Source organism: Nannospalax galili, unplaced genomic scaffold (assembly GCF_000622305.1).
Source record: "Nannospalax galili isolate Female #2095 unplaced genomic scaffold, S.galili_v1.0 scaffold265, whole genome shotgun sequence".
Taxonomy (NCBI): Eukaryota; Metazoa; Chordata; class Mammalia; order Rodentia; family Spalacidae; genus Nannospalax; species Nannospalax galili.
The window spans coordinates 305,213-316,043 of NW_008353747.1; the positions used below are offsets into that span (position 1 = coordinate 305,213).

The 10,831-nt window shown below is 42.1% G+C and overlaps 1 protein-coding gene across 1 annotated transcript in view; it reads right to left on the minus strand.

The window, feature by feature from the left end:
* Window positions 1-4,025, minus strand: part of Ube4a (ubiquitination factor E4A) — a 52,034-nt gene extending 48,009 nt beyond the window's left edge. The window contains exon 1 of the mRNA XM_008850895.3: window positions 3,882-4,025. The gene's annotated coding sequence lies outside the window, so the exon portion shown is untranslated. The remainder of the gene's footprint in view (window positions 1-3,881) is intronic.
* Window positions 4,026-10,831: the final 6,806 nt, after the last annotated feature.

The following is a 10,831-nucleotide window of genomic DNA, read 5'->3' on the forward strand; positions in this document are numbered from 1 at the left end:
TATGTGTATTAGCATATTGCCTGCATATGTGTAAGTGCACCCATGACATGCAATGCCATGGAGGTCAGAAGGCAGTGTTGGATTCCCCTGGAACTGGAGTTCTGGATGGCTGTTAGCCATCATATGGGTGCTAGGAATTGAACCTGGGTCCTCTACAAGAGCAGCCAGTGCTCTTAACTGCTGAGCCATCTCTCCAGCCCCTTGTTTATTTATTTTTGAGACAGGGTCTCACTAAGCAGCTTTGGCTGGCCTGGAACTCACTATATAGACCAGGTTGACCTCAAACTCAGAGATCCACCTGCTTCTGCCTCCCCAGTGCTGGGATTAAAAGCATGTGCTACCATGCCTGGCATTATTATTATTTTAAAAAAATACAATTCACTGGGCATGGTGGCATGTCTTTAATCCCAGCACTTGGGAGGCAGAGGCTGGTGGATCTTTGTGAGCTTGAGGTTAGCCTGATCTACATAGTGAGTTCTAGGCCAGCTGGGGCTACAGAGAGACCCTGTCTCCATTAAAAAAAAAATACAATTCAAGGGTCTGGATCATTAGACAGGAAGCACATGTACATGTGCAGAAAGGAAGCTGAAAAACAGAAATATGGAACATAGGACACGGGTTCTCAAGACTACATATAGTAAGAGGATTTAGTACCACAAATGGCCTTATTTCCTTCTTAATGGTCCTATATTGTTCCATTACACAAAGAAGCTAGCGTCCTATTACATTTTACTTCTATTTTTACTGGGGATTTATAAGACCTTTTACATTGTACTGCTATGCAGATCTGCTTTGCTGAATTCTTAAGATCTTTGAGCACAAGTTCCTATCTGATTATTCTTTCTTCTGTGTCTGGCATTAAATTTACAGTCATACAATTTTATATATATATATATATATATTTAATTTTATGTGTATGACTGTATTGCCTGCACGTATGTGAGTGCACCTGTGTCATGCAGTGCCACAGAGGTCAGAAGAGGGCCTTGGATTCCCCTGGAACTGGAGTTAAGGATGGTTCGTAGCTGCCATGTGGGTGCTGGGAATTGAACCTGGGTCCTCTGCAAGAGCAGCCAATGCTCTTAACCACTGAGCTGTCTCTCCAGCCCCAATTTAATATTTTTTGAAAGGCTCAATCTTCCATGTAGTTATTCCTGAATCCTCTGTAATCATCATTATTCACAATCTACTTCAACATATGGCTTTACTACTTGTCTTGAGATGTACCACTAGGCAGTACCAGGCCAAGCATTGAGGCTTTTTGGTACTGTAGCATGTGTAGAATAGAGAATGAAAATAAATCTGTTGTCATCCCAAATGTTGTCCTACTTAGCTTTAGCAGTCAATTTGACACAGCCTAGACATCTAGGAAAGCCTTGATTGAGGGATTGCACAGATCATATTGGCCTATGGGCTTGTCTGTGGGGGAACTTTCTGGACTGTTAGTTGATATAAGAGGGCCCAGTCCACCAGGGCAGCACCATTCCCTGGGCATGTGGTCCTCGGCTATATAAGAAAGCTAGCTAAGCATAGGCCTGAGACTGAGCCAGCAAGCAGCATTCCTCCATGGTTTCTGTTCAAGTTCTTGTTTGAGGTCCTGTCCAGATTTCTCTCAATGGTGAATGGTGATCTGGAACTATAGCCAAATAAACTCTTCTCTCTCTTGTGTTACTTTTGGTCAGAGTGTTTTATCACAGCAACAGAAAGAAGACTAGAATAAATGCTAAAAACAAAAAATGTTTTGCCTACCCCATTAAACTCATCTTTTTCATCCTAAAATTTGTGCATAGATTTTCTTTATATAGAAAAACACTAAAGGAAGGACTGATCACTTGATGAGAACTTTTGTGGAGGTTCCAATTTAGATTTAGTCAATTAACTTATACATGAAAATAAAAGTACCTAGTAAGAAAAGAAAGGTTTGATGAAATGTAACCTTTATCTTTTGCTTGTTTTAATACTCAATTTACCTATTTTAAATGTTTTAGTTTTCAGCTGACTGTGGTGGTACACACATGGAATCCCTGTATTTGGGAGGACTTTGACTTCAAGGCCAGCCTGGGCTACATAGTGAGACCTTGTCTCAGAAACAAATAAATAAAGTTAAGAGAGCTTACTGATCTATCAGAGGACCAGAGTCCCTAGTTCCCATACAGGGTGGCTCACAAATCCCTGTAACTTCAGCTTCAAGGAATCTGATGGCCCCTTCTATCCTCCATGGGCACCCCTCACCCATGTACACAGGCACACACATAAATAAAATAAAAATTGTGTGTGTGTGTGTGTGTGTGTGTGTGTTTAAAGAAACAAGAGCCTGGAGAAATGGCTCGGCAGTTGAGAGCACTTGCTGCTCTTCCAGAGGACCAGCATTCCGTTCCCAGCACTCAAATCAGGTGGCTCAAAACTGACTTTAACTATGGCTTGAGGGGCTTTTATGCCCTCTTCTGGCCTTGTGAGTCACCACATACATGTGGCACACACATACATATACACATAAATAAAAATACACACACATATACACATAAATAAAAATATGAATGCTTTAAAAACAAGTAACAATGAAATCTCTTATTTTCGGATGCTCTACAGAGATACAACACTGTTGTATCTGTTGTTAGCCTCTGGGATAGTACAGCCACTAATCTTTCAGAGCCTTTGGTTTTGATTCTTTTTGAGTAAGTCCTCTTTAAAAATAAATTTCACTCCATATATCCACTGCAAAAGTCTATCCTTATAAGAGGTGTCTACTGTTGGTCCTATAATATCTTCACCCCTCTCCTGATTCAAGCTTTTATTTATGAAGAGTACTGTTAATCCTTTAAGGGCACTGTCAACTCTTGTGAGCACACATTTTAAGAACAAACCCGATACTGTGTTAATGTAGAACCATCAGAAACACTGAAAAAATTGGGGTAGGTGAAATCATGGTTTATAAGCTGGGGGTGTGGCTAAGTGCTAGAGCATTTACTAAACATAGTTACCTAGGTTCCTATTCGAGCAACTCTAACTCCCACTCAAATCAAACGCTATTAAAAATTGTACTCCCTAGGATCTCTATTTTGAAATTAAAAAAGTGCTTCCAAGGTAATATGTTCTACCCAGTAATATTTTCAGTACTTCATGTGCTAATGTAACAGAAATCCTTTTAACACATTTATCTGCAAGATCAAAGGTAAACACATACCGCTCCCTCCCGCCCCCGCCCCCTGCCTCAAACAGCATTCCTTCTCGGCTCCCATTTTATGTCTTCCCTTAGGGACCAAGAGTCAACGACCGAGATATAGTGTGGTTCTAGGATAGAAAAACTGGTCCTAACGGGAACACCCATAGCTAAATATAAGCTTCTGAGCTGTGGGCACTCAATTAACGAAGTGTCTTCTCAATTCTAGGAAATACGAACAGGTCAGGAAGGGTACGGTAGCGAGCCCACCACTCGCCTTAAGAAACGTCAACATCTTGTCATATGCACTCAACTGTGATTACTGAGACTCGTGCTTAACTGCCTCCCTGACATCTGGCTCTCTGTCGTCCACTCTGTTATTTTATCCCTTGGGGTTCCCGAAGAGATTCTTGGGGAGAGGGAGACCCACCCACCCTGCGCAGGTTCTAGAAACAAGTTAAGAGGCAGCGGAGGCCAACACTCCGCCCCGTCCAGTAGGCGCCTGGAAAGGAGCAGGAGGATGTTCAGAGACACTAGACGCTGGAGCACCATAAAGGTTTACAAGTCTGACAGGGTCGAAGTTTTCGAAGAGGGACTTGGTCGGGCAAACACAGAAGGAATTTGGAGCAGAGTGCAGAGGCCTGGGCTGGCAACGGCTGAGGAGGAAAATCCGCACAGCAAACTCAACCATCCCCTCTCCTCAAGCTCCCTTCTCGCTTACCAGAGCCTGAGAGGCCAGCAGCGACGACACGACACAGCCTCAGTGGTCAGAAGCTTCCCACTTCCGACTCAGCACGGCAACCGGAGCTGACATCATCGCGGAGCGCCAGGGTCTGGGGAGTCTCTCCCCGGCGCCGGAAGCAGGGCGTGTCCGTCCTCGCCCGCTTACGTCAGGCAAAGCCCCGCTACGGCGCATACACCGGATCACTGGCGGCCAGCTGGGGGCGGGCCGGAAGTGGCTTTGGGATTGGGCTAGGCTGCGGGGCGGGGCGGGGCGACAGCGCTAAGTGGTTTTGGAGTTCATTGAAATGTGAAAATTCGTCGTTTGAGGACAGGCATAGTTCTGTGATCTCTGGCTGTGCTCACAAACTGGTTTTCTGATTTCTTATGTTCCCACCCGTTCTATGCCTTTGAAATTATTTATTTTTTTATTTTTAATTTTTAAAGATTTTTTGTTCTTTTTGAGGCAGGGTCTCCCTGCAGCCACAGCTGGCCTGGAACTCACTGTGCAGACCAAGTTGACCCCGAACTCTCAGAGATCCACCTGTCTCTGCTTCCCAAGTGCTGGGATTAAAGGTGTGAGCCACCACGCCCAGCATTGAAATTATTTTTATTTTTATTTTTTATGTGTATGAGTGTATTGCCTGCATGTAAGTGCACCTGTGTCGTGCAGTGCCCGCGGAGGTCAGAGGAGGGTGTTGGATCCCCTGGAACTGAAGTTTCAGACGGTTGCTAGCTGCCATGTGAGTGCTGGGAATCGAACCCAGATCTTCTACAAGAGCAGCCAGTGCTCTTAACCACTGAGCCATCTCTCCACTTCCCATCCTATGCCTTTTTAGAGCAGTACCACTTACTCTTCATAGATCAGAAGCAGGAACAATACCAATAATAACAATATCTAGAAGTTTAGAGTAGGTATTAGGTGCCAAGTAGTGTGCTATTTGGGGCTGGACTTCAGTTTTTTTAATCTGTCTGGTGACTGCAGTATGCATCCTACAAGTCTGTTTTGAGGGACACAAACGTATAGAAGCAGTATACTCTACAAGAGTTAAAAGCACCATGCAAGTGAAAAGAGGGTTCACAAAATGAGTGAAAAGATTTGCATGTCGCAAATGTAATCAAAGATTAATATCAAGAACAGATTAAGAACTATGATTTACTGGGTGTGGTGGCCATCAGCCTGAAATCTAAGCCCTGGGGAGGTTGAGGTAGGGGGGATCAGAAGTTCTGGCCAGCAACAGCTACATAGAAGGTTCTAGGCCTCCCTGGGCTATGTGACAAAAACGCAATATCAAAAACAAGGAAAGGACACAGAAATTGGAACCCTTATATTTGATAATGGGAATGTAAAATATAATGTCACTAGAAAACACATGATCCAATAATCCCAATTTGATAGATGTCCCTTAAGAACTGAAAGCAGGGTTCAGACAGGTACTTGTATACCAAAGTATGGGAGTATTCATAATAGCTAGAGAAAAAACCCTGAATGCCCCTCAACAGATGAATAAATATTAAAAAGTGTTATATAATAGGCTACTACATAGTGTTAAGTAGGAATAGAGTCTAATACATGCTACAACTGGATAGACTTTGAAAACATTCTATGTGGAGTAAGCTGTATACAAAGGGATACATGCTGTATGATTCTACTTATATGTAGTACCCAGGATAGGCAAATGTGTAGAGACAGAAAGCAGAATAAAGGTTACTAAGTGTTAGGATCAATGAGGAATGGAAGTTGTTTAATGGGTACAGAGCTTCTGTTCTATAAGATGGAAAGTTCTAGAAATGAATAGTGGTGATGACCGTATGGCTATTTGAATGCACTTAATGCCACCAAATAGTACATTTAAACATGACTGTGTTTGTTTTTGTCATCAGGATAAAAATACCTGAGGAAACAACTTATAAGAAAGGATTTCCTTTGGCTCACAGTTTAATAGGTTTCAGTCTTAGGGCAGATGAAACAAAGCCAAATATGGCAACAAGAGCACATGGCAGAGGCTGCCAAGAGAAAGAGAATGACTGTGATAGTGTGCTTCTGCCTTCCCTCTTTGTTCTATTTGAGCCCCTAGCTTATTGGATGGTACTGCCTATATCCAGAGTAAGTCACACACTCAGAAATGTGCTTTATAACCATCATCACAGTTAAAATGGTAATCTAGTCAGCAGGTAATCTAGTCACTAATCCTATCACTTTGGAGGCAGAGGCAGGTGGATTTTGAGTTCAAGACCAGTTTGTGCTACTATAGCAAGTTCCAGGTCTGCCCCGGCTGTATATTGAGATCTTATTACACACACACACACACACGCACACACACACAACAACAACAACAACAACAACAACAAAACTGTGCTGGTCTGGTTAGTTTTTGTCAACTTGACACAAGCTAGAGTCATTTGGGAAGAAGGAACCTTAATTGAGGAATTTCCTCCATCACACTGGCCCGTGGGCATGTCTGTGAGACATTTTCTTGATTGGTGTGGGAGGGCTGAGCCCACTGTGGGCGATGCCATCCCTGGGCATGTGGGCCTGGACTGTATAAGAGCGACTGAATAAGACAGGTAAGCAGGTTCCCAGGGTCTCTGCTTCAGTTCCTACTTCCAGGTTCCTGCCTTGAGCTTCTGCTTTGGCTTCCCTCAAGAATGTATTATAACTTGAAAGCTGAAATAAACCCTTCCCTCCCCCAAGTTGCTTTGGGTCATGGTATTTATCATAGCAATAAAAAGCGTGGTTTGAATGACAATGTCTCCCATCGGCTCCAAGTATTTGGATACTTGGTTCCCAGTTCCTGGCACTGTTTGGGTCATAGAGCCTTTAGGAGGTGTGACCATGCTCTGGCCACCTCCTGCCATGCCTCCTCCACTATTATGGACTCTCCCACTGGAACCTAGCATAAGAAAATAGAGTCTTCTATAAGTGGCCTTGGTCGTGGTATTTTATCACAGCCACAGGAAAAGTAACTAATACAAAAAGCAAAGTAAAACAACTACAAAAGGCAAATTTTATATTATGCATACTTTACCACATACATAAAAAGCATCATGTAATATTTGAGTGTGTGCCACTGTTCTAGTTCCTTAAAACATCCTATCAGAAAAAAAATCCAGGTATTTTCCTGGAACTTAAAATCTGTTGAGAGCGGATTGGCAACACAGCTTTAAAAAGTCATGGAGCTCCTTCCCAAGGACCAGGGCCATCAAAGAGGAGGGGGTGAAAAGACTGTAAGACCCACAGGTCAGGGAGGAGTGGAATGAAACACTGTCTTCTGGGAATGACAGGTCTGCTGCACTCATGAACTGATAGCAACTGTGGTTGCCTACACAAGACTTGAACAAGATCAAGCCAATCAACATTCCAACACTGGGGGGATGGTTCATGAGCTCCCACCCCTAGTGAGAAGCTATTGATAGTTGATGGCTACTGAGGGAGGGAGAGTCAGATATGGTCCCTGGTAGGTTGATGGCAATCTTGTGGATGACCCAAATCCATGAGCGTTTTGGAAGCACCAACTGGACTTAGCAGGTTATTCAAAACAAAACACAAAGTTGGAAGTGTAAGGGTGGATCTGGGAGGAGATGGGAGTGAATATGATTAAAACACATTGTAGGCATGCAATAAATTCTCCAAGAATTAATATTTTATTAAAAACTATTTTAAAAGTGATGAAAACTGTGTGTGGTGACACACACCTTTAATCCCACACTCAGGAGGTAGAGACAGTCATATCTCTATGAGATCAAGGCCAGCCTGGTCTACATATCAAGTTCCTGTCTCAACAAAGCAAAAACAAAAACAACAAAAGGAACAAAAGTAATGGAGGTTATAGATCAGTAGTAAAGTGCTTACCTCACATATATAAAACGCTGGGTAAATCCCCAGCACTGAAAAGAACAGAAATTAAAATAAATAAAGATAATAAATATTTCTGAAATAATTGGGAAGCTATCTGTTTTAAAATTTGATCTTTGTTAGATCTTACATAAACCTAGTTCAAGATGGCTCAAAGATTTAAGTGTATAAAATGAAATCAGAAAAATTCTAGAGGAAGGCCAGGTGTGGTGGCAAGCAACTTTAATCCTAGCGCTTGGGAGGCAGAGGCAGGGGGATCTCTGTAAGTTTGAGGCCAGCCTGTTTTACATAGAGCGTTCCAGGTCAACAAGAGCTACATAGTAAGGGCCTGTCTCAAAAGACTCCCCCCACCAAAAAAAACACCCAAAGCCAAATCAAACCAACCAACCAACCAACCAACTAACCAACCAACCAACCAACCAACCAACCAACCAACCAACAAAAAGAAAGAAAAGAAAAGGAAAAAATCTAGAGGAATTAATGGAAGGACTTTTTTTTTTTAAAGAATAATCTTAGTCAGATGTCATGGTATACACTTGTTATTCCATCACTTAGAAGGTAGAGAGACTATGATCAGGAGTTCAAGCCAGTCTTGACTACTATATAGTGAGTGTGAGACTGTCTCAGAAAATGAAAAAAAAATTAAACTTTTAGGGGCTGGAGAGATGGCTCAGCAGTTAAGAGCACTGGCTGTTTTTGCAGAGGACCTGGATTCAGTTCCCAGCACCCTTGTGGTGGCTAACTACCTTCTGTAATTGCAGTTCCAGGGGATCCAACACCCTTTTCTGCCCTCTGCAAAACTACATGTGCAGGCAAAACACTCATGCACGTAAAAGAAAAATAAAATATTAAAAATTAAATTTTATTTTGGTCTTTTTGAAACAGGGTCTCCCTGTAAGTCCCAGCTGTCCTGGAACTCACTATGCAGGCCAGGCTGGCCTTGAACTCACAGAGATCCGCCTGCCTCTGCCTCCCAAGTGCTGGGACTACAGGCATGCGCCACCACGCCCTGCAAAAATTTAAATTTTTTAAATTAAAATTTTATTAATCATTATTATTATCCTCTGCGTGTGTGTGCGAGTGTGTGCGAGTGTGTGTATGCACACTCGCACACACCTATTGTGTTTGTGTGTGCCATGTGTGCATATGAGTGTCTACACACGGATGCCATGGTGCAAGTGTGGAGGTCAGAGGACAACTCTTTGGAGTTAAAATTTAGTCCTAAAAATGTAATGTTTAGTGGCAAAAGAGATGGCTCAGCAGTTAAAGGCACTTGCTACAAAAGCCTGGTGACCTGAGGTGGATCCCTGGAACCCATGTAAAGGTGGAAGGAGAGAACTCTATAAAGTTGTTCTCTGACCTCTGTAGGTGTATGTCATGCATGCCTAAAAATATACATCATACACACTCCCTGTATAAAAATATTAATGTTGGGGATGGAGAGATGGCTCAGTGGTGAAGAGCACTTGCTGCTCTTGCAAAGGGTCTGAGTTCAGTTCCCAGCATGGCAGCTAACGACTGTCTGTAACTCTAGCTCCAGGGGATCTAACATCCATTTCTAGCCTCCATGGGCACTGTACACATATGGTGCACGTACCTACATGCAAGCAAACACTCATACACATAAAATAAAAATAAAAAAATCCTTAAAAAGTAATGTTTAGAGAACTCAGAGAATTGAGGCAGAAGGATTATGAATTGGGGGCCAGCTACACTACACAGTAGCTTCAAAGACAGTCTGGGATGCCTAGCAACACCTTGTCTCAAAAAAATTTCTATGTTTAGAAAATTTTAAATACAATTTTATTTTAGACTGGGGTCTCCCCAACTGGACTGGAAGTCCAGATGTAGACAGACTGACCTCGATTTCTCAGAGATCTGCCTGCCTCTCCCTCCCAAGTGCTGGGATTAAAGTTGTATGCCATCACATCTGGCTAAATATAAATCTCCCCCCCCCCTTTTGGTCTTTTTGAGACAGGGTCTCTCAGTAGCCCCAGCTGGCCTAGAACTTGCTATGTAGACCAGGCTGGTGTTGAACTCACAGAGATCCGCCTGCCTCTGCCTCCTAAGTGCTGAGACTAAAGGTGTGGGCTACCATGCCTGATTTAAAGCTTAATATTCACAAATATAAAACTTAGCCTAAAAGCTATAAAAGGCCAATGAATTCTATTATATGTGAATATTTGAAAATGTGCATAAAATAAGCAAATTTATACATGCAAATCAGTAAGAGAAAAAAAAATCCAAAGTATGTGAGCCTGTATTGCATGAGAATGAAAAACAAAATGTTCACCCTCAGTTTTAATAAAAAATGTAAATTAAAACTACATTCAGGGGGCTGGAGAGATGACTCAGTGGTTAAGAACACTGTTCTTGCAGAAGACCCCGGTTTGAATCCCAGCACCCACATGGCAGCTAACAATTGTTTGTAACTCCAGTTTCAGGTGACAGCCTCTTCTGTCCTCTGTGGGCATTGCATGACACGGGTGCACTTACCTACATGCAGGCAATGCACACATACACATAAAAAAAAATACACTCAGTAGTTTTGTTACTGAGGGATAGTGGCTCATGCATGTAATTCCAGCATTAGGGAGGTAGAGGCAGGAAGATTGGGGTTCAGCATCATCCTTTGCTAGTTAGTACTAGCTAGCTAGCTTGGCCTACAAGAGATCCTTTCTCAAATACCAACCAAAGAGAAAAATGGCAAACAAACAAGCAAAAAAACAAAACCCTTATATTGAAATGCCCTTTTAAACTTACATTGGCATAATTCAAAAAGCTTAGTAATAAACTGTTTACTCAATAATAGACATGTATATGGACTAGTAGGCCATTGTTTGTTATAATTTCACTATTTGCATTTGTTACTAATACTTTTGAACATGTTAAAATGACATTTATTGTTAGAACTAAAATGGGAAGGCCCTAAGAACTACAAAAAGAAGATAGAGAAAAATCTTGTGACTATGTATTTGGTAAAGATTTCTTAGACATGACACCAAAAATACAATAAAATCTATGAAATGGAATTTACCCAAATTAAAAATCTTTGCACTTTAAAAGATGCCATTAAGAAAGTGAGGTCCAGGACT